Source organism: Schistocerca gregaria, chromosome 6 (assembly GCF_023897955.1).
Source record: "Schistocerca gregaria isolate iqSchGreg1 chromosome 6, iqSchGreg1.2, whole genome shotgun sequence".
NCBI classification, from domain to species: domain Eukaryota; kingdom Metazoa; phylum Arthropoda; class Insecta; order Orthoptera; family Acrididae; genus Schistocerca; species Schistocerca gregaria.
This window is the reverse complement of record NC_064925.1, coordinates 141,494,249-141,516,867: the sequence shown is the minus strand read 5'-3', so window position 1 is coordinate 141,516,867 and position 22,619 is coordinate 141,494,249.

Genomic DNA, 22,619 nt, shown 5'->3' with positions numbered 1-22,619 from the left:
TTCTCGGGTGACGGGGAGGTTACTGATGCAGCAAGACACTGGGTCCGATGGGGAATAGTGGAGTGGTACCACCCGGGCAAACAGGCCCTCCTAGTACGGTGCCGTAAGCCTTTGCACCGAACAGAGATTATACTGAAAAATAGTGTTTTGTAGCCAAAAGATTGGGAGATAATACCTTTGAATTGGAGTCCTGAATAAAACTAACTTAATATAAGAACGTTGGCTTCTGCGGCCGGTGTCATACTGATTAAAATTCTTCTGTGTATTATGCCACGTCATTGCTAAAAACTAACAACAATAATAAACTAAAACCGACATTTCAGCCGAATTGCAACGGCTTTCCTCAGGGGACGACTGCTCCACTGTGAAGGCCGTTGCAATTAGGTCAAAACGTCGGTTTTAGCTTATTATTGTTGTTAGTTTCTAGCAATGACGCGCCATAATTCCCAGAAGAATTTTAATCACTAAAATTAACTTGCTTTCAGGAAAAAAAGTGTTGCGTTACTTACTGAACGACCCTCGTAGTACTCACGTGGGATACCGAATGTATACAGAGAAGAATAGCACAAACGGTATCAGGTTTTGTTTGTCCCCTGCGGGAACGTCAAACACATGCTGAATAAACTGAACTGGCAGACGCTTGAAGACAAATGGAATCCATCTCATGGAAACATACTTACAGAGTTTCAAGATCCAGCTTTAAGTGAGCAACCTAGGAATAACAAACAGCAATCTACACATCACTCCCAGAGTGATAGCAAATATAATATTACATTAATTAAAGCTTGCAGAGAGGCGTTTAAGGTATCTTTCTTCTCGTGGTCCATGCGTGAATTGAATGAGAAGAAGTCCTAATCTCACCATGTCCACAGTAATTAAATACATAGGGTCTAGAAAAATGTAGACACTGTTTGATAATCAGTATTAATGATACACAATGACACACTGTTACAGCTCTTGTAGGTGGTATGATTATTTTATGTGTTCGAGGTGACCTACATCAGCAGCCAAACAATTTCACTATCGCTGAACTGTTTAGTGAAATACAGCTGTCATTGTTGCCAGTGTGACAGCCGCACACGGCCCCTCGATGGTTTCTCGTAGCTCGTTCACTGAAGCTGGCTTCTGTTGATTAACTTCATTTTTCAAAGTCCTCCATAGGTAGAAGTCGAGAGGTGTAACGTCAGGAGACAGTGGCGGGCTATCAACAACTCCTGTTCGATCTATCTGTAGCGGCACCACCGTTTAGGATAGGGAAAGTTAGTTTTGTGCGATATTCGGAGCATGTGTTACAGCCAGGTGCAGGCCAGACTGCAGTAAGATACACATCCAGCAGTTCTGAAGGCAAATAGAGGCCACAGGGGCGTAGAACTGCTGGAGAGGGCGCACACAGCAGTTATGGCGCAAGCCACAGGCAGAAGAGGGCCACTGGCCAACCTAAGTGTTATGCATACGTGACGCAAAGCAACGCGCTCGGCAAAACAGAGGCGCACAGCCAAGTATCAATAGGTGCCGTTTTCTAATGAGATTCATTGAAGTGTGGCAGCTCTCCTGGACGGCGGGGCGTATCACACCATCGGGCTACATACAGCACAATTGGGGCGCCACTGTCCCATCCGTGGCTCTTCGTTGGTTCGACTCTCTAAGGCTGATGCTGGGTCCGAAGCCTGCCAGCAGTGGATCACTCTTTGACTCACTACCGCCGGCGTTCGTCTCGGCTCCCGACACATGCTGGAGACTTCCCATTGTGAGGCCTGCAGATTCAGACATCAGATAGCAAGTGCTTGTTCGTCGCCACAATCTCGGCCACGCTGGCAAGGAGAAGGACGCAGCTGGCCGCTTGCGGCTCACACCGAGCAGCGCTGAGTGGGTTGCTGGCGCAGCCATCCTGACATCATCATAACTCAGTGGACCGGCCAAGGCCGGTATGACACAGCGTTGTGTTGCACAGGGCGCTGGGGTGCTTCCTCAGCATTGCGGGGCCTGTGACACAGACTGAGGTGAACGGAGCACTGTAGTTGAAACAAATAAATCATTTGGAAAGTTCTTGCCGAGTTTTAATTCGGCAACTCCTGGCAACCACCCACTACATTTGGTGTCTTCCTGCTACACTTAGTCATCCTGATACATTCTGTGGCAGAAGTAGCCACAGCATATCTATCGTCCATGTATATTTTCATCATTGTAAGTTGTGATACCTCTGTGATAATGAGATGGAGCGCCTTCTTGTTGTAGGTATAATATTTCATATCCAAACGCCTCTCGCATGGCAAGGAAAATCGACGTTTGCAGCATGTGAAGATACACTTCAGCGATTATGGTACCTTCAAAGAATAATGAGCCAATCACATCACATGATAACGGACCGTGATTGTCCACTTGAATGTGAGAATTTTCAGGAGACCAATACACTCAGTTATAGCAATTTACAGTACCATTCAGTTTGAGTTGCGACTCGTCAGACCACATAACCATCCCTGAAAATGGTTAACCCTCACGAAGCACGCCTTCAAACCACTCGCAGCACTCCATCGTTCGATCCCGGTCGTCCTCGTTCATAGCGTGCAGCAATCATGGAATGTACATTTTCCACTTTGCAGCCTTCAGAATTTGTCATATGCTTGATCGGCTTGTCCCTCTTTCATGTGCACTCTACTTCACACATCTCTGAAGTGACCTAGTAAAACTGTATTTTATACATTCTACTCCTGGAAATAACCGAAAAAGGTTGAAGATTTTATTATTCACATTACCCAAGGCAAAGATACGAAGGGAACATTCTGCTCACATTACTAACGAACTATCTACATCTATATGTATTCTTTGCAAATGACTGTGGCACAGGGTTCTTCCCAGTATACCACTGCTTAGGGCTTCAATTTCACTATCAATTTATTGGCAATTGGCTTCGACCATACACTTCGCCTTCAACGGGCCCTCTAAGAACATAGTGGCTGAATTTTCCTGAAGGATATCAATCAGAAAGTCGCGCTGGAAAATTACCGGTATCCGCATCAGCTGTTGCAGTAAACAACTACACACTGTGTGATGAAAGCAGCCTAATGATGACGAGGTGTATACTTTAAATCGGTTGTCAATAACCTAATAATGAAAGTACAGCTGATGGTAGGTTGAAACTTGTAATATTCCTATTGGCTGTGGTCCTCTACTCCTACAGAGGAGTCCAGAGAAGTGTGGACTCTATTTGATAGTTAATATCTGTGGAACAAAATGACATATAGTTGCAATTTTGCGCGGTTTTGTTTTCTCAACAGATCATGGCGCTTGTTTTCCAGCAGATGACAGTGCAGCAATGAATGACGTAAGATGGTCGTCTGTGCAACGCAAGGCCATATTGAAGTGGTACTGGAGCACGAAAACATGATGGAGGTACAACGGCAATGGCGTAATGTGTACCGAACTCAGCCACCAACACGTACAACAATTTATCGTATTCGGGACAGAAATGAAGCCGATGGTATTGTTCAGGATGTGCACAAGGAAAGTTCTGGCCGACCTACAACATTAACAAGCCCAGCTTCCAGCGCTACCGTATTGTCGTTCTGTGGCTGGCAGCAGTGTGAGGTATATGGAGGTGTCCTGCTGTGTGGGTGTTTTTAGCAGGGGGAGTTTGCTTGGGACTCAATTCCGTCAGCTTGTCGCCTCTGATGATAACGAGTTGCTCCACGAGTTGACAGCGTGAAATTCTTGGAAATATCCAGTTGCGGTCAGGAGCAATTCCTCTGGTAATTGTCCCTTCCCGTTCGCAGAAGTTTAGCAGAGAAAATGAACAAATGTAGCCCGCTGTAAAAGGGTGAAGCACGTGTCCTATCACACAGATATTCATAGTAGAAAAATTGGAGAACTGATGACCTTACCTGCAACACCCACGAAGTTTTCTCTCCCAGCACAACAACACGAACACCACATCAGTTCATGGAAGACAATTGAACTGAGGGTGCAGGAAGAGATACTAGTCCGAATATAACCTACAGTTTGCTAAATCTATACAACGAAATGCTCATTTTAAAGTAACTGTTAAATGTTAGGACTGCTCCAATGACTTTGAAACATACTATGGCCTTCTTCTGTGCACTTATTTGTTCCAATCTTCTGTTATGGCTGGACTCCTCGAGTCACACCTCACTGCTCTGACCTACTTCTTTGGTTTTCTCTCCTAATCAGTTTCTACTGTAGCACTTCAGATCGAAACGCTTTCCCTTTCTGGATATCAAATTATATGAACCCCGATATTTTTAGATGCAATTTTATTTCTTCAACGCAACCAATACCAAGGCATTTTCCATTACTAGCGTTACCAATTGGGGAGGGGGGAATGCTTCATGCTCACCGCAAAAATTTAAAAAACACACAAAAATCGTTAAATGTTGTTGCATTATATTAACGATATAGACTTTAATGATGGTATATTAGTGGGATCCAGAACCTGAAAAACCTTTTTAGCGTGCTCTTAGCAGTGTCCCCACTCTTTCAATGGTGTGTACTACCGATCACCACAATAATATTTAAAAATGCAAATTTCGTTCATTTTTGTATTATAATCTCAAAATACCTTGTAATGAGATACTGATGTGTAAAGCCCTGAACCTGGAAATACTGAATATGATATTCATTGGGGCAAGAGACGTCTACCACTGATACTTAAATTTTTGGGTTAACTTTAATTGAAACATTTAAAACATATATGGAGTCTAGTAGGATCTCAAACACTCGAGTCATAGTCTAGGGTCTCATTTTTTTTTCATAAGAGGATCCATTTGGTTGACATCCATCCACGGTTACAGCACAGCTGTAAGTAGACGATATTCTGTGCCCCGTTTTGTTACCCCTCATGTGAAGCCATCAAGGCGAAAGTTTCTACTGCTTATCCTCTTGCTTGAATAACTGTACCTTAGTCAAGCAGATCGCTGGATCTCTCACAACCTAAGAACGTTCGGAGCATTATGGGCAGGGCCCTACAACCAGCTCTGGATTTTGACGATCTAACGCTCCAACAGAACATAATTTCGAATATATCCCTCAAAAGGGCATCCAAGAACTCTATCGACCAATGCCAGGCCGAATAACCGCTTGTATTAAGTGCCAGAGTTGGACCAACTCATTTCTGACTTGCTCAATTTGTGATGCTCTTTCTCGTGAAGAAATCTCCAATTTTTCTGAAATCCGTTGTCTATACATGAACATCACAACTACTAAGTTCCATCCTATTCGGGTAATTCCTTAGTAGTGAGTTGTTTTTCTTTTTGTTTTAGGGTGTACTTTATGCACGATTTATGGCATGGTCTTCATCTGACTGGTGTAGTGACTGTCAACGTTATCGTAGATGTAGAGTCTGCTATATAGTGATACAGTTCTAGTGCCAATTCTTTCTATAATAGGGCCATCTGTGTAAGTATGATACTAGTGGTCTGATAACTATATCTAAGTGTTCAAGTACATGTTTTCTCTGCAATTCGCACTTCACCGTTTGGTAGTATTATTTCACTACAGTCCCACGCTCTCCTGTTTCGATTGGATCGAGCTTTATCTTGCATGAACCATATCTTGTCGAAATCAGGGTCACTTTGAATAATGGGGATCAAATCATCTTCGAAACCTTCACGTACCGTTCGGCAGTCACCGTGCCATCAGGGAATATCTAACCGATTATTCCTTGAGTGGTCATTGCACGCCACACCAGCACCCGTTGAGGGCGAAGAGACTCGTCGATCTCGAAATGTGGATTCTCAGTCGCCCAAACGCGCCATTTTTTCTTATTGACGAACCCGTCCAAATGAAAGTGGGCTTCGTCGCTAAACCAACGTATTAATTTTAGTGAAATTGAAAATAGATAGTTCGTGCGAAATAGTATAAGTAGAGGTTATACTTGACAGTCGGACTAAACTATTAATTTGATCGTTTTACCGACCTTCGACTCAGAAGATACAGTTGCTGAACAGTTTAAAGAAACTTGAGTCCCATTTCAAATAGGTACCCTATTCATACAATTAGAGCGGGTGGTGACTTCAGTAATGCTGGAAAAATTAATTATGAGTTTAAAGCCAGCGGCAGACATAAAACGTCATCGAAATTGTACTGAATGCTTTCTCAGAAAATTATTTTGAACAATTAGTTTATGAGCCCCTTCGAAACGTAAATGGTTGTGAAAGCATACTTGATCTCTTAGAAAGAAATCATCCTGGACAAGTGGGGAGTATCAAAACGGATACTGGGATTAGCGAACTCAAGGCAGTTGCTGCTAGGCTGAATATCGTAGCATCCACGTCCATCAAAAAGAAACGCAAAGTATATCTACTTAAAAAAATCTGATAAAATGATCTTAATGTCTTTCTAAGAGACAATCTCCACTCCTTCCGATCGGATAATGTAAGCGTAGAAAAGACGTGGAATGATTTCAAGGAGTATCGACGGCAACTGAGAGATATATACCACATAAATGAATAAGTGATGGTACTGATCCTCCATGGTACACAAAACGAGTCAAATCGCAGTTGCTGAACCCAAATTTAAAAGAACGAAAAACCCACAAGATTGGCAAAGTTTTGCAGAAGTTCGAAATACAGCGCGTACTTCAATTCGAGATGCTTTTAATAGTTTCTACAACGAAATTCTATCTCTGAATGACAGAAAACCCAAAGAGTTTTGTTCATACATAAAGCACACCAGTGGCAAGACACAAGCAATACCTTCACTGCGCGATTACAACGGTGAAGTCACTAATGACAATACCACTAAAGCAGAGTTATTAAACACGATTTTCCGAAACTCCTTCACCAGAGAAGACGAAGTAAATATTCCTGAATTTCAGTCAAGAAGAACTGCCAAGATGGGAAACATAGAATTAGATAGATATCCTCGATGTAGCAAAGCAGCTTAAAATCACTTAATAAAGGCACGGCCTCCGGTCCAGATTGTATACCACTCATGTTCCTCTCAGAGTATGCTGATAAAATAGCTCCATATTTAGAAATTATATACAACCCGTCGCTCACAGAAAGATCCGTATCTAAAGACTGGAAAATTGGTCAAGTCACACCAATAACCAAAAAGGGAAATAGGTGTAATCCACTGAATTACAGTCCCATTTGACTAATGTCGATCTGCAGTAGGATTTCAAAACATAAACTGTGGTCTAACATTATGAATTACGTGAAAGAAAACGATTTATTGACACATCGTTCTTCTGAAACACAACTAGCTCCTTATGAAGTAATGAGTGCTATCGACAGGGGATGTCATATTGATTCCATATTTTTAGATTTCCAGAAGGTTTTAGACACAGTTCCTCACAAGCTTCTTGTAACCAAACTGCGTGTCTATGGAATACCGGCTCAGTTGTGCGAATGGATTCTTGATTTCCTGTCAGAAAAGTCACAGTTCGTAGTAATAGTCATCGAGTAAAACAGAAGTGATATTCGGAGCTCCCCAAGGACGTTTTATAGGCCCTCTATTGTTCCTAATCTCGACATGCGAGACAATGTGAGTAGTCGTCTTAGATTGTTTGCAGATGATGCTGTCATTTACCGCCTTGTAAAGTCACCAGATGACCAAAACGAATTACTAAATGATTTAGATGAGACAATTGCATAGTTCGGAAAGTGGCAATTGACCCTGAAAAAAGGAAAAGTGTGGAGTTATTCACATGAGTACTGAAAGAACTCCTCAAATTTCGATTAAGCGATAAGTCACACAAATATGAAGGCTGTAACTTCAACTAATTGCTTAGGGATTACAATTGCAAATTACCTAAACTGCAAGAATCACATATATAATGTTGTTGGTATAGCAAACTAAAGAGTGCAATTCATTGGCAGAACTCTTAGAAAGTGCAACAGGTCTACCAAAGAGACTACTTAAACCACGCCTGTCCGCCCTATTCTGGAGTATTGCTGTGCGGTGTGGAATCCCCATCAGGTGGGACTGACGGATGACGTCGAAAAAGTTCAAAGGAGAGCAGCTCGTTTAGTGGCAATCATTAAAATAAAGGCGTTTTTCGCAGCGACGCGATCTTCTCATGAAATTTCTATCACCAGTTTTCTCCTCCTATTGCGAAAACATTCTGTTTGCACCCACCTACACAGGGAGAAATGATCATCCCGATAAAATAGGAGAACTCAGGTCCCCCACAGAAAAATTTAAGTGCTCGTTTTTCCCGCTCGCCGTTCGGGAGTAGAACGGTAGAACGACAGCTTAAAGGTGGTTCATTGAACCCTCTCCCAGGCACTTTATTGTGAACAGATGAGTAATCACGTTGATGTAGATGTAGATGAATTCCCATCATGCCCGGCAGCCAACCATGCAGTTTGAACGTCCTAACGCAAACCGTTCAAAAGTAATGACGATTTTATTTCATGAATGAAAGAAAAATTCAACTTTTATTTCACAAAAACTCCCAAAACCACATCCCATGAAGCGTGTTTCGTATCATATCGAATTACAATAGAAATATCTCCGTTTATTGATTCAACTACCGTTGTCCTCTGTATTTCTGTTTGAACAGGTTACCGTGTTGCATCTACTTTGAAAAGCCCGCTCGCCATCTTGAAGAAAATATGGTTCGCCTTGGCGATATGCAACCACCAATCAGCTGTGGTATGGATTGCGCAACCGCATGCGTTACGGCGCTAGTGACATTAGTGCCAGGTATAGCCAATACATATCATATTCAATTTACTGCAAACTCACAGTATTATCGGTCGTAAAATTACAGCACTTCATAAATACACGTGGTGCACATTCGATCACGATAGATGTATCATCACTTCACGTAAGCAAAGCTAGCTTTTATCTTTAATCTGTGATGCTTGTGTTTAATTTCAGTAGCCTGGGATTTATTTTAAGTATTCAATTATGGTGTGTAGGTACACCAATCGTCGTTAGCAATGGTTTCTATCTCAGTATCTTCTTTTAATTTTAGTAGTACAAAATAAATAAATACTTAATTGTAATAATGTGTTTTTACAGATGACGTTTAAGGATTCCGCATTACAAAAGTAGAAAAGGGATCCTCCAAGTGCAACTTCGTCCACATGTCTTTTCTCTTATTTACAGCAACTAATGATGTTATCGACTTAGACTGAAGAATAGTTTTAAGAAAGAATCATAACAAAAGAAGTCGAAATGGGGGTCGAAATTTTGTGTTCCGTCAGCTAGTTTAAGTGAAGCATATGTAATATTTTATATTTATGATACACGACGTTCAGTTTCCTAAAGCAGTTGAATACTACCCTCAAAAATTCTCGAGAGAACAGACTACGAAGAATCCGAAGTGTGTATGATACAGACCGACAACTTGACGATCAGTGTAGCTCAGTAGTACGATGCTAGCCTTCCATGTGGAAGGCCAGGGTTTGATTGCCCGCTATGTTGTATTTTAAACACAGGTGCATAGTAGACATACTGGAATATAGTCGCATGTTCTACAAGGATTTCAGTGAAGCGTGAAATACATAAAGATTGAAGGAAGGAAATCAGCGCTCGACACTGGAAATTCTGGATTGAACATTTGAGTGTAGTTTCATCATTACTTTTTTAGTTTTTTTTCTTTTGTTCAGTTCGAATCTCTACGTCATATAAATATATGCTGATTATCAGATGTAGAATTGTCATTTTTGTGAAAAATGCACGTCTTCTTATTTATAATTACATATCACACATAGTAGCTCAGCATTGGACGTAATGGGGAAGTCCTGTACCACAGATGATCTATCTTAAATGTCTCTGGGTAAATTTAATTATAAGATCTATAAGATCATCTGTGGTATAGTACTTCCCCCTTACATGTAATGGCGGGGTCCTATTCCAATGCTGGAGAGCCCTGGCAGTATGACAATGTAGCGGGAAAATTAGCTGGACATATGAATAAAAGTTTGTGTTGGAGAGGGCATTCCACTTGGGTACAGCAATGTTCATCATAGTGCAGCCGTGATGTAATGGTCAGCATTTTTGCATAGTAAGCAAAAAGACCCGGATTCCATTCCTGACCGTGGCACAAATTTTTATTCATTTCTTCAGCTACTATCATTATCGTAGATAAAGATGAGAAATGTCTCTAGAAAAATTTATTATAAGATCTATAAGATCATCTGATTACGAACCCATGATGCTCAACAGCACTCCAGAAGAAGACAGTCATGGGAGTCAATATCTTTAGTATTCTTCCAAAATATCTCGCCCACAATATTTTCTAAGTGAGTGTTCCAGTTGAAGTCGTTTGAATTCTTAATTACTAGATGTTTTGTTCAATTGTCACTTTTCGCACCTTTCAGATAGCTTGTCCAAATAATTTTGAAATTAATTTTGACCTTCTGATGGCTTACTAGGCGACCAGCCAAACCGACAGTGCTGCGCAACTGTTAAAAATGTATGGGTATTGGATGTACGTCCTAATCTCTGACTCCTTCCCTTTCTTTGTCCAGCTCCACATCCTCCCTCCTATTTCTGTCCATCACCTCCTTCTCCCTTTCTCTGTTATTCCCCTTCCTCCTCTCTCTGCCCATCTCCTACTTACCTCGTGCTATGTTCCTGTCCTTCTCCGTCCACCTCCTCTTGCCATCACCCCTCCCCTCCCCCCCTCCCCACTGTATTTGAGCCTTGCTTATTGGTGCTGCAAACGAAAAGCTGATTGGAAATTTCAGTCGCTTCAAATCAATGGGTAACTCGCTTGGGATTATTGGTATACGTGATTTGACAGGGACCTCACCAGCTGCTGGATCTGTGGGGATAGTAGATTCATCGACAGTATTTCGCATGGGTTTAATCTGCGAATGGGTAGGATTACAAATTTTCGTACGATTCAGATTCCATAGTGGTATTCTGATCATATGCCGATAAGCCATAAATACAAATGTCCTGTTATCTGTTAAAACTGACTGATTAAAACGAAACAGCACAGTGTTATGTATAAAGATTATGTTTAAAATTATATAAAACGAGGAAAAATAACTTTTTTTATTTTGAGCTTTTCCTCATCACAGAAGCTTTTCTCCAGCATAATAATTTACTGGGAAATTACTATACAAAGAATAAACGTTCTTAAACTATATTTTCAAAATATTCCTCCAGGTGTCTCGATCTTGTGTGTCCTCTTCCTCTGCGCCCATTTTCCTCATTGTATGCTGTACGTTTTGGAGCGAGGTGGTCATAGGTCGTCGTCTTCTTCTTCTCCCCTCCGGTTCCCACTCCAGTATCAGTTTTGATATTCTGACTTCCTCCATTCGTCGTACATGCCCGTACCACTGTAACTTCTTCCTATGCATTATGTCATATTTTCTTTCTTCTCCATTTTTACATTCTCCTTATTACTTCGGTGTTCTTTATCTTCTCTTTCCTAGGGAGTCTTGCCGATCTTCTCCAGAAGTCCATCTCTAGAGCTTGTAATTTTTAATGTGCTTCAGGTAAATTGTCCATACAGAACCACACTCTCTAATATAGATTTGTTTATTAATTTTTTTTGTTCTGCCCGTAACACTGGTGCTCCATGAGACTGAGTTAAGCCTCCCAATGACCTTCCGTCCGCTACTAATTACTTTATTGATTTCTTACTCTGATTTTCCTTCCATTTCTGAAATGGATCCCAAATAACAGGAAGTGTTTATCTTTTTGATTTTCTTTCCTTCAATGTATCGCTCATCTGAACCATTAGTCAAGTATTCAGTTTTTTTGTAATTAATCTTCAAAACCCAAGTTTTGTATGCTACTGCTAGTTGATTGCACATATAGTTAGCATCCTCCCCATCTTGTGCTACGACTACTTGATCATCAGTAAACAATTAACGATGTACGTAAACTCCATCTCTTATTTATAATCCCATAATATTACATTTACGAGACCATATTCTAAGGCTAATATCTATATAGGTTTTAAATTAAGATGGTGACATGGGACAGCTCTGCAAAAGACCTTTGCTTGTTCTAAATTTCTGTGAAAGGTTTATTACCAACTTTTACTTTGCTGGCAAATGTTATCTTTATACAGTTGTTGTATTATTTTAATCAAGGAAAGGTTTATGTTTGCCATATATAGTGTACTCCAAAGTAATTTTCTTGGAACAGTATCACACGCTTTTTCTATATCTATGAAAATTAATCCTATATTTTTTGATTTTTCCCTATGTTTCTCCAAAATCTGTCGTAATGTGAAACCCCATTGTTCTTCTTAGGTTCTAAAATTTTTTTCCCTTTCCTTTCTAATTACTTTCGCAAAAATTCTCATTATTGGCGAAAATGAAGAAAAATATACGTAGGTAGAAATAGTTTGTGTAATGTTTTAAATGCCTTAGTATTGCCATTAAAAGTGATTGCGAGAAAGAAAACTAAAGCACACATTTTTACAGCATAGCATGGCTTTTTCTCTTCTCAGATTTAACAGAAAAATTGTATAGCGTTAATCAAAAAATACACTGAGAGAAACAAGACAGCAACACTAAAAAATAATTGATGTAGAGTAACGAAATTTTGGGAATACATTTTTCTAGGTAACAATTTAAATGATTAGCGCTGCAAGATCGCATGTTAATAATGTAAGCTCGAAATAATAGAAACCGGTGTAACCACCAGAATGTTGAATGCATGCATGAAAGCGTGCCTGAATTGTATAGTAGAGGTGGCAGATATCAGTTTGTAGGATGGAGTTCCATACTTGTTGCATTTGTTGACTCAATATAGGGTTTGTTTAAACACTTTGTGGGTGACACTAGAGTTGTCGTCCGATGGTGTCAGATATGTCATCGATTGGAGACGGAAATGGTGATCGAGCAGGCCAAGACAACATGTCAACACACTGTACAGCAGGTTGCGTTACAACAGAGGTGTGCGGGCGAGCGTTATCTCGTTGGAAAACACACCATGAAGCGCTGTTCGTGAATGGAAGCTCAGCAGATCGAATTATCAGCTGACGTACAAATTTGTCTTGAGCATGCATAAGATAATCACGAGAGTGCTCCTGCTGTCATACAAAATCGCATGTGTCTATGAAGCACACAGATTGGTTGCAGGCCCTCAAGTGAGCTCCTTACAACCAACACACAGCCATCACTGGCACCGAGGCAGAACCAGCTTTCATCAGAAAATACGACAGACCTTTACCCTACCCTCCAACGAGCTCTTGCTTCACGCCACTTAAGTCACAAATGGCAGTCGTTTGTGGTCATTGGAGTGCACGATTTATGGCTTCTGATTCGAAGCTGTTCTCGAAGTAACCGATTTCTAATACTTAGTCGCGTCAGTGGGGTGCCAACTGCTACTCAAATTGCTACTCCGGATAATGTACGATGTGCCAGAGTTATAACCCAGACATGACAGTGTTCACTCTCGGCAATGCCATGTGGCCGTCCAGAGTCCAATCTTGTTGCGACTGTACATTCTCGTGAGCATAACTGCCAGCAGTTGTGTACAGAGACTGTATCTCTCAGAGTATTTCTGCAATATCGCAAAAGGAACGTCCAGCTTCTTGTAGCCCAGTTACACGACCTCGTTCAAACTCAGTGGGATGCTGATCACGGCTTCTTCGTCGCTTTAAAGGCATTCCAAACCGCGTCCAATCTCAGAGGTAACCAACGCTCACAACCAATACACCGTGTACTTAAAGCGAACCTGATTTCCACCCTCGTAGTAGCGCTGCAATCACCACGCATATGCGTCTGGCGCGAAATTGAAATAGATATCAACTTTCAAATGTAGAAACACTCTTACCGACTTTCTTTTATGTCGCACAACTCTTTCTTAGAGATGCGATTTGCTTCCCCTCATTGTACTTCTATGTACTTCTGAATGTTTATTAGAGTATGTGTTCAAAAATTTGAAGAACTTTTCGAGACCTCTGACAGTCATAGTTTTATTAGAGTATAGTGTGGAAATCTGAAACAAATGGGTGGAGAAATTTTCGAGATTTTTCCTAACTACTCTTCCTCCATGTGTGTTACATGTGTATATATTTATATAAAATACATGTTTAAGATAAGTTGTCTCTATCGTTTAGTGTAGTATGATGTAAAAATATGAAGTAAACCGGTCAAGAGCTTTTCGCCATTTTTGGTAACAACATTGAATAACACCTTCTCTTTATATAGTAGTACAGAAATATCCACATATATAAAAATATGTAGACTACGTCTATGCAAACAACTATTAGAGTATTGCGTAAAAATCTTAAGTAAGTCCAAAAGTTTGAAGTAAATCGGTCAGGAACTTTTTGAGATTTTTGGTAGCATCTTTTGCCAGTTATGTGATGTATATTAATTTTTTATTTATTACATAATTTGAAAGGATATAGCCTATGTGTGTCGAAATGTTTGTTAGAGTACTGTGTAAAAATTTGAGGAAATGCCAAGAACGTTACGGTTTTTGCCAATAACTTATTCCCTTTATATAGTAGGAACTTGGAGAAAACTGGTCAAGAAATTTTCGTTAATGTCGCCAACAACTTTTCCGTTTTATATTGTACCTACATGTTTAAAAACGATATGTATTTAAAAAGGTGGATCATACGCATGCGTATTCAAACACAGAAATATGCGAACATGCAGAATATGGCGCTGTAGTCCGCAACGGCTGTATAAGACAACAAGTTACAGAAGTCCAACCCTTCCGCGAACTGATGCAGGTTTCAATGCTGGGCCATCAGCAGGTGTCAGCGTGCGAACCATTCAACAAAACATCGTCGATGTGGGCTTTTGGAGCCGAAGGCCCACTCGTGTGCCCTTGATGACTGTACGACACAAAGGCTTACGCCTCACCTGGACCCGTCAACACCGACACTGGACTGTTGATGACTGGAAACATGCTGCCTCGTCCAACGAGTCTCGTTTCAAACTGTATCGTGCGGATGGAGGTGTATGGGTATGGAGACAACCTCAGGAATCCATGGACACTGCGTGTCAGCAGGGGACTGTTCAAGCTGTTGGAAGCTCCGTAATGGTGTGTGGCGTGTGCAGTTGGATATGATATGAGACCCACGATACGTCTAGACACGACCCTGACAGGTGACACGTACGGACGCATCCTGTCTGATCACCTGCATCCAATCATACCCATTTTCAATTACGAAGGACTTGGGCAATTCCAGCAGGACAATGCGACACTCCAGACTTCCAGAATTTCTACAGGGTGGCTCCAGGAACACACTTATGAGTTTAAACACTTCCGCTGGCCACCAGACTCTCGAGACTTGAACATTATTGAGCATATCTGGGACACCTTGCAATGTGGTGTTCAGAAGAGATTTTCACCCCCTCGTATTCTTATGGATTTACGGACAGCCCTGCAGGATTGATGGTGTCAGTTCCTTCCAGCACTACTTCAGACTTTAGTCGAGTCCGTGCCACGTCGTGTTGGGGCACTTTTCTTTATATATATATATATATATATATATATATATATATATATATATATATATATATATATATATGAGACACATTTAATAACGTGTGCCCCACATCCGTCTGAACATTTATTAGAGTATTGAGTAAAAATATGAAGTAACAGGTCAAGAACGTTTCGAGATTTTTGGTGACAACATTGACATACGTCTTGGTTTCTATTTTCTATTTATACATATTAAAATATGTAACCTATTTCTATCCAAACGTTTATTAGAGTGTCGTCTAAAAATCTGGAGTAAATCCGTCAAGAACTTACCGTAGTTTTTGCTAAAAATCTATCATCTCTACATACAGTACACATTTGTATACAATATGTATTTTGAAAAATGTGTAGCCTATCTCCGCCCTAACGTTTATTTGAGTAACCTGTGATAAGCTGAAAAAAAAAGATCCAGAACTTTTTGACATTATCGGTAACAACATCAAATTTATACAGTAGTATAGATAAACGACAGCTTCATGGGCGAACAATGTAAGAATCTTGCACAGATTCTATTAGAAGTAGAGTATATAGATTAAGAACAGCAGAGAGCACGTAACACTTCCTCTGGGGGGAGGGGGGGGGGCACTAGATATAACTTCTGTTTCACGCGATAACATCCCGTTAGTACGGACTGTGACCTTTCTGATACAAAATCACGAACCCACTAGCACAACTGGAACGATACTCCACAGGCACGATATTTAATTACACACCTCTTGTGAGGGGTGGTGTCAAAAGCCTTCTTGGAATCTTGAAATATGGAATGAGCTTGATACGTCCTGTCGATAGCATAACAGCACCATGGAAACAAAGGTCCAGTAGTGTTTCACAAGAACGATATATAATGAACTCGTGCTGACAATGCAGAATATGCACAAAATGATATTTGTGTCTCCTAGACTTTTCGAATTTACATCATTTTTCTTGTTAGGTTTATCAATGAAATTCAATTTAATGATGATTTCAATAGACTGAGGTGACAAAAGTTATGGGGTACCTCGTAATATCGTGTCGGACCTACTTTTGCCCGGCCTAGTGCTGCAGCTCGACGTGGCATGGACTCAACAAGGCGCTGAACGTCACCTGCAGAACTATTGAGCATGCTGCACCTATACCCACCTGTAATGCGTGGCCGTGCGTTTCTTATCGCTCCAGTCCGGAGCCGCGCTGCTGCTACGGTGGCAGGTTCGATTCCTGTCTTGGGCTTGGGTGTGTGTGATATCCTTAGGTTAGTTAGGTTTAAGTAGTTCTAAGTTCTAGGGGACTGAAGACCACAGCAGTTGAGTCCCATAGTGCTCATAGCCATTTGAACCACCTGTACTGCGAAGTGTTGCCGGTGTGGGATTTTGTGCAACAGGTGACTTCTTGATTATCTCCCATAAATGTTAGATAGGTGGCCAAATCATTCGCTCGACTTGTCCGCAACGTTCTTCAAACCAATCGCGAACACGTTTGGCCCAATGGTCATCCATATAAGTTGTAAAGACATTGCTTTCCCCGAATATTTCTTTTTCTTTTGTTCATTACCTCGTCATAGTTCGTATGTATCATTTATTCCAACTATTCTTTATTTGTTAATACGTCACACTATTTCGTCATTCATTTTGCTACTGTTTTATATTTTATCTTGTACGAATATGAATGTTGTGGCTTTGTATGATTTGTAAATCTTTGGTTAGGCTAGGAGAAGTACTGTGTCAGAGAGAGAGCGAACGACTATCGATAGAGAGCGTGTGAGTTGTGGTATCGTGACCGGTTCGCGGGTGGAGAAACGTAGCGAAGTTAGGCGTGAAAGACCGTGATACGCGGAGGAACAATTAATTACAGTGCGTCCGCTGTGTTAATACGAGATCGTGCATTTTAAAGTGAACAGTAAAACTAGCGGTGACTATATTACATACTGTGTGAACTTGTGACAAGTAGCCGTGAACCAGACACCATTGTCGTGTGGAGACACTAACTGTTAGAATTGCGTGAAAGTGGAACAAACCAAAATTTTAAGTAAAAGAACAGTGCTGTGATTTGATCAAGAAATATTTATTATATCATCCAAACTGTCTTAAAGGCGACGACGTAAATTGAACTGATGTTTAACGGACTGTTATAGTGATATACACATGTGACTGTTTTCCTGTGGCAACACGGTGAAAGAACTATGCGAAGTACTGACATTAACCGGCTATATATCGTAAATGTTAAAGACATTCCATAATTCCGACCTACCCGCACCGCGTGATTAATAAACTTTTAAAAATCAAACGCCGCGCGCGTAACGACAACGCACACACTGCAACTATTATTATCGCGTCAGTGCTGCCAGCTGATTCGACTACAGAGGAGACGTGGACCACCGCCGTAACTGGAATATTAATGAAACAGGAGGATCCTTCATTATCTTCACGCCACGAACCAGAATTATCTTCACACATCGTCCGCGCGGACCACCGCTGACGTCATCGCACTGCCAGCAGCAACAGTAAAGACATTAAAAGAAAATTATTACGCTCTCTCTCATTTCAAAATTAAAGACAATTGAAGTTAAATTATCCATTTTAAAAATACTGTCACAATATCAAGGTTCTATTTTGTTTGGTTCCAGTAAATATTCTTTCCATTATTTCGTCTTGTTGACAGTGTTGAAAACCCGCCAAATTAAAGTTCAATTAATAATTTTCTTTCAAAATTCTTCTCAGACATTTTGCTGCTCATCATAATTTTATTTTAATGTTTGTGTGTAACTTCTTTTGGAGGGAGTACATATTTTATTTTTTGCGCAGTAAAATTAGCTACCATAAAATGACTTATATTACCAGCTGATTCTGTCACCATTACTGCTTGAAAACTGACCAATAGTATTTTTGCACCTATGTCGTGGGCATATAGCAGATGCGCGATGTCTATGAAGGCCCTTACAATATTTATTTATTTAATTTTATTTTATTTTATTTTATTATATTTTTTTACTTTTGCGGTTTTACTGGAATTACATTGACTTTAATTGTTCATTTGGACACCGTTAAAGTGATTTATCGCATCTATTTAATAATTGTACTGAATTACCTAATTTATTTTTTTATTACATAAACATTGGCATACCATGTTTAGATTAAAATTGACGTCTTATTGGCCCCACATAAGATTCTGCACGTCCTGACAGAGACTATGCCATTTTTTTTTCTCGTCCATGACTAACAGGGGTAGGCAGATTCCTTGTATAGGTCATGCTTTATTATTTAAAAGGGTTTTTCTTTCAGAAGTAGGGAACCAGTTTCTCTACAAAGTTCCATGGTTGTCTGAGAGCATGCAGTCCATGAATGATTGCAAATAGTCTCCAAATAGCCGAACATAAGGTCTTAGAGTGAATCATGTGCTCAGTTGGTCCACAGGAACCAACTCATTCCATGTAAACATAATCTACTCCATTACGTAGCCACCACCAGCATGCACAATGGTTGGTTGACAACATGGATCCATCGCTTCGTGCGGTCTGTACCACCCTCGAACGCTACCAATAGCTCTTATCGGCTGAAATCTGGACTCATTTGACCAGGTCATAACTTTTCAGTCATTTAGGGTCCAACTGATGTGGTCACAAGCCAGGAGAGGCGCTGCAGGCGATGTCGTGTTGTTAGCAAGGAAATTGGCATCGGTCGTCTGCTGACATAGCCCATTTATGCCAAATTTCGCCGCACTATCCTAACGGGTAACTTCGTCGTACGTCCCACATTGATTTCTGCGGTTATTTAAGGCAGTGTTGCTTGTATGTTAGCAGTTATCTCTACGCGAACGCCGCTACTCTCGATCGTTACGGGAACACCGTTGGCCACTGCGTTGTCCGTGGTGAGAGGTAACGCGTGAAATTTGATATTTTCTTCACACTCTTGACGCTGCGCATCTCGGCACGTTGCATTTCCAATTTCCTAAATGGAAAGCCCCTTTAGTCTTGCTCCAACTACCATTCCGCTCGCCGGCCGCGGTGGCCGTGCGGTTCTAGGCGCTGCATTTCGGAACCGCGGGACTCCTACGATCGCAGGTTTGAATCCTGCCTCGGGCATGGATGTGTGTGATGTGGTTAGGTTAGTTAGGTTAAAGTAGTTCTAAGTTCTAGGGGACTGATGACCTAAGATGTTAAGTCCCATAGTGCTCACAGCCAATTGAACCATTCCGCTTTCATAGTCTGTTAATTGACTTGGACAGGATTTGTGAATGGTGTAAAGAATGGCAGGTAACTCTAAATATGGATAAATGTAAATTAATGCAGACGAATAGGAAAAGAGTCCTGTAATGTCTGAATAGTAGTGTAGCGCTTGACACAGTCATGTCGATTAAATATTTGAACTAACACTGCAGAGCAACATGAAGTGGGACAAGCACGTAATGGCAGTTGTGGGGAAGGCGAATAGTCGTCTTCGGTTCATTGGTAGAATTTTGGGAAGATATGGTGAATCAGTAAAAGAGACCGCTTATAAAACACTAATACGACCTATTCTTGAGTACTGCTCGAGCGTTAGGGATCCTTATCAGGTCGGATTGAGGGAGGATACAGAAGCAATTCAGAGGCGGGGTGCTAGATTTGTTACTAGTAGGTTTGATCATCACGCGAGTGTTACGGAAATGCTTCGGGAACTCGGGTGGGAGTCTCTAGAGGAAAGGAGGCGTTCTTTTCGTGAATGGCTACTGTGGAAATTTACAGAACCAGCATTTGAGATTGACTGCAGTACAATTTTACGGCCGCCAACTTACATTTCGCGGAAAAACCACAAAGATAAGATAAGAGAGATTAGGGCTCGTACAGAGGCAAATAGGCAGTCATTTTTCCCTCGTTCTATTTGGGAGTGGAACAGGGAGAGAAGATGCTATTTGTGGTACGACGTACCCTCCGCCATGCACCGTCTGGTGGATTGCGGAGTATGTATGTAGATGTAGATGTAATTACTGTCTTATGGCCGTAATCACATTGGAAACCTCTTCGCATGGATCACCTAAGTACAAATGACAGCTACACCAAAGCACTGTACTCTTACACCTCGTGTATGCGATACTGCCGCCAACTGTTTACGTGCATACGGCTATCCCATCTTAGTATATTTACGCAGAAAAATGTTAAAAAAATACTTCCTGAAACAATAGCTACAAATCGCTGTTAACAGCAGCTATCATCTCCAAGTGTCGTATTTTTCATTTTTTGATTTAAGGTCGTACAATCGATTAAGAGCCCACTACGCCTGACGTATTCGGTTTTCGCCCATTGTGAATGGAATCCGAGGGCAAATCCATTTCCCAGGGGACGGGCTGCGCCTGCCTGGAGATATGACCAGAGAAGCGGATGGACATAGAGCGCCCCACGGGACCCGGTATCTTCTTTCCGGCTGACGGGGCGGCTGAGGGCGGAATATAGGCTTCGCTGCAGGTGGCAGAAGCCAGAGGGAGACCAACCCCTGCAGGGGACCACTTCTACCACCGCCCGTCTGCATCTCAGGCGTGCTTATGTGCCGTGATTTATGCTCGCGCTTTAATGACACCCTTTTACGAGACAAGACAGTCTCTTTACGGCCAGGTTCCTTGAACTTTATAGTCTCACTTTTACGCGCTCACCGGTAGCGACCGAAATTATGTCGAGCATTTTGAACAGAACGCGGGTGAATTATCTACAGCGCTGTCTGACGTTTACGATCGGGCGCTTAGTTCCGAGGTATTTAACAAATTGGGAATAAGGGCACCTCTTGTCCCCCTCGATATAAGTAAAGAATGGAAAGAGAGAATGAAACAAGCTGCTTTCGCTCTGATACTGCTACACCTCTTCGCGGACCACGTTACTTGTCAATAGTTTCTGTTTACTGGTGTACAAAGTCCTACAGCATTTTAGAAATGAACACACTTTACTCCTGCACTGCCATTTATTGTTTTTTTTTTTTTCACAACCGAGAGTTTGGCGTTTGTATCAAATGTCACGTCTGATGCATGTAGAGCAGAAATGAAGAGTGCAACTTCTCATGAATTCCATTTATTTGTAAAATGAAGTGTAACTTCCTGTTACATATATGACGAAGAAATCTGGCCTGTTATGCAAATGAAACATGTACGCTATCCGATCAAAAGTGACCAGGCACCGCTATGTAATGCGGATCTGACCCCTAAATGTCAAGACCAGGGAGGCCTCTATATCTACACTCCTGGAAATTGAAATAAGAACATCGTGAATTCATTGTCCCAGGAAGGGGAAACTTTATTGACACATTCCTGGGGTCAGATACAGCACATGATCACACTGACAGAACCACAGGCACATAGACACAGGCAACAGAGCATGCACAATGTCGGCACTAGTAAAGTGTATATCCACCTTTCGCAGCAATGCTTGCTGCTATTCTCCCATGGAGACGATCGTAGAGATGCTGGATGTAGTCCTGTGCAACGGCTTGCCATGTTATTTCCACCTGGCGCCTCAGTTGGACAGTTGGACCAGCGTTCGTGCTGGACGTGCAGACCGCGTGAGACGACGCTTCATCCACTCCCAAACATGCTCAATGGGGGACAGATCCGGAGATCTTGCTGGCCAGGGTAGTTGACTTACACCTTCTAGAGCACGTTGGGTGGCACGGGATACATGCGGACGTGCATTGTCCTGTTTGAACAGCAAGTTCCCTTGCCGGTCTAGGAATGGTAGAACGATGGGTTCGATGACGGTTTGGATGTACCGTGCACTATTCAGTGTCCCCTCGACGATCACCAGAGGTGTACGGCCAGTGTAGGAGATCGCTCCCCACACCATGATGCCGGGTGTTGGCCCTGTATGCCTCGGTCGTATGCAGTCCTGATTGTGGCGCTCACCTGCACGGCGCCAAACACGCATACGACCATCATTGGCACCAAGGCAGAAGCGACTGTCATCGCTGAAGACGACACGTCTCCATTCGTCCCTCCATTCACGCCTGTCGCGACACCACTGGAGGCGGGCTGGACGATGTTGGGGCGTGAGCGGAAGACGGCCTAACGGGGTGCGGGACCGTAGCCCAGCTTCATGAAGACGGTCCTCGCCGATACCCCAGGAGCAACAGTGTCCCTAATTTTCTGGGAAGTGGCGGTGCGGTCCCCTACGGCACTGCGTAGGATCCTACGGTCTTGGCGTGCATCCGTGCGTCGCTGCGGTCCGGTCCCAGGTCGACGGGCACGTGCACCTTCCGCCGACCACAGGCGACAACATCGATGTACTGTGGAGACCTCACGCCCCACGT